Consider the following 3,435-nt stretch of genomic DNA (forward strand, 5'->3'; position numbering starts at 1 on the left):
GATCAAAACATGAAAAAATATGAGTTTTTAAGAACTTTTTCCAGAAAGCTAAAAATCGATTTTCGACTATTTCAGCCTTAAAACTTGTTTAAAATGCAAAATAGTGTGAATCAAGATTGTTTGAAATGAAAAACCGAATCTAGCAATACAAATCTTTACCAATAACACCCAAAAATTGAATGATTTTGGCTCAAAAACCAATCTGGACGAAAAAGAATATCAAGAACAGTGAAGAACAGATCGATAATCTTCAAAAAAAATCGTGCAAAAAGTGTGTAAAATGGATATATCTTCAAATCCAAACTGCTGCAGCTTGCTCTGATACCAATTGATGAGTTCAGATTTCATACAAACATGATGTAATCTTCATAGATCATGATGAACATAAAGGTAGAAAGAAGATTGTCAAAAGATGATTAGATTGATAGAGAGAGAATATTACAGCACTAATCTTGATCAATCTGCTAATGACGATTATTAATKACAATTACAAGGAAATCACTATTTATACTAGGAAATTGTAAAGGCTAAACTATTATAAAACAACTATACTAAGGAGAAACTTGAATACAACATTAAAGCACTAACTTGAACCCAACACACCCAATTTGTACAAACCACTCTCATCCGTCGATTTCATTGTTTAATCTTATGAAATTTTTTCATGAAATTGTTTAATCTTGTGAAATTGTTTTATATAATACTTTTTTTTGATAAAGTTGTTCCATATATGGTTATGAAATTGTTTCATATAAACCACAAGGGTGGTGCCTGATTGGTTTAGAGCTTGACTCCAAAGGTCAAAAGTACCAGGAGGTCTCATGTTCAAATCCAAAGAAGAATAAAAATCCCCTTGTGGCCACGGAGGTTCAAATGCGATAACTCCGGGCTATCTGCAAAGTAAATGGTCGCCCTGGGATTAGTCGGCTCGCATAGCGGGTTGGATATCCAGGTTAATCAAAAAAAATTGTTTCATATAATACTTAATGAAATTTTAATGAAACCGTTTCTTGTATTTCTCTAAAATTAAAAATAATGAAGATGATAATATCCATGATTAACACCCTCCACAATGAAAATGATTAATCAACCTCTCATAATTACAAAAAAAATGAACAAAATAAAAAATTATGATTGGTTGAATAAGGTTTGTACGATTGTACAAATAACGTGGTTTGCAAAGTAAACATCTTTTATATATGTGTGTATATATATGTATATATATAAAGAGATCTTCACCCTTAGATCAATCCTAATTAATTGTCAACACTAATGAGGTGCATCTAGATGCACTAAATCAATTCATTTCTAAAGCACAATTCATGGATGTGAATGTGATTAAAAGTGATCAAGGGTTCAGATTTCTTCTTACGTTTCTCACCATAATTTTCATTCTCACACGATCATTCGCCTATACATACATACATACATACATACATACATACATACATACATACATACATACATACATACATACATACATACATACATACATACATACATACATANACATACATACATACATACATACATACATACATACATACATACATACATACATACATACATACATACATACATACATACATACATACATATATAGGTTGGTTCAAACGAGAACGCTAATTATTTAAGAAAACAAGAAAACAATCGTTAATGTAAAAAATCATATATGATTCACTATAAAATCATACATGATTCACCGTGGATTAGTGTGGTAAAATTCTTCTCCTTTTTTTTACATTAACGTAAAATCACATATGATTTTATACATCAACAATCCTTTTATTATTTTCTTAAATAGTTATCGTTTTTGTTTGAACCTTTATATATATATATATATATATATATATATATAGGGCCAAGATCAAATGCTAACCATCATTTTTGTGTTAACCTTATTAACTGATCTTGGTCATCCAAATCTATAATCAACGGTTAAGATTAATCAATAAAAAAAATTAAATTTTAAAGTTTGAATTTTAATGAGGCCTAGTGAACAATGATGAAAGGGGCATTTTCGGAAGAAAAAAAATACACTTTCTATGTACGGCTACTATCAAGGGTATTCTAGTAAATTGAATTCATTTGTAACCCCCAAACAATTAATGGGGAGTTACAAACAATGAAATCCCAAAAAATATACATTCATATTATTAATTTTTTTTTTTACTATTGATCTTCCATGTTCATTCTGGTATGAATCCCTAAATCGCATAAGAAACACGATAGTAACAATTTTCGGTATTGATCAATTTGAACACAAATGAACCGTGAACACAATTTGAACAAAAATGAACAACTATGAACACAATTTGAACACAAATGAACCGTGAACACTATATGAACACAAATGAACACAATATGTGCAATTTTTGGCCCATATATTCACATACATAGACGCCCCACAAAATTAAGGTAGCATCTGTTAATTTGTGTTCATCTGCTAATGTGTTCAAATTGTGTTCATGATTCATTTGTGTTCAAATTGTGTTCACGGTTTATTTGTGTTCAAATTGTGTTCACGGTTGTTCATTTGTGTTCAAATTGTGTTCACGGTTCATTTGTGTTCAAATTGTGTTCACGGTTGTTCATTTGTGTTCAAATTGATCAATACCAAAAATCGTTACTACCGTGTTTCTTATGCGATTTAGGAATTCATACAAGAATGAACATGGAAGATCAATAGTAAAAAAAAATTAATAATATGAATGCATATTTTTTGGGATTTGATTGTTTGTAACTCTCCATTAATTGTTTGTGGGTTACAAATAAGTTCAATTTACTAGAATATCCTTGTAAGGGTAAAATGAACAAGACATAACCTATAAGAATAATGGAATTTGATTGGTTGAGAGGGTTTTCAAAGTTAACACAAAAATGATGGTTAACATTTGATCTTCCCTCTCTCTTTCTATAATATATATATATATATATATATATATATAATATGTGTGTATAATTGCATATAATAAAGAGAGATTAAATTTAAGGTACCATTTTCAAAACAAACAACAAACCGTACTAATAATGATTCTACTTGTTGAAATGTAAGGACGTTCTCCATAGTTAGATGGCCAAAATCCGGCCCTGGGCCGGTCCTAATCAAGACAAAAACCGGCGGTAACCGGTCCCGGTTCTGGTGAAATACGTTGTAACCGGTCAAGCTTACCGGTAACCGTTTTAGCAATCTGGTCCCGGTTCCGGTCCCATTCAAAAAAAAATATATTTTATTTTATTTTTCAAATTTTTGGTTATTAATAAATTTTTAATATGTTATTAATATGATTGTAATATGTTATTTTTAATATGTTTTATTATAAATACGTTTTGTTATATTTATCTCTCTCGGGGTTGGTTCAAATACTAACCAAGATTTTTGTGTTAACTTTGTTAACCAAGCTCAACCAATCATATTCCATCTTTTCTTTAGGT

This window comes from Cynara cardunculus (genome assembly GCF_001531365.2).
Source record: "Cynara cardunculus var. scolymus isolate 2C chromosome LG 6, CcrdV1, whole genome shotgun sequence".
Lineage (NCBI taxonomy): Eukaryota > Viridiplantae > Streptophyta > Magnoliopsida > Asterales > Asteraceae > Cynara > Cynara cardunculus.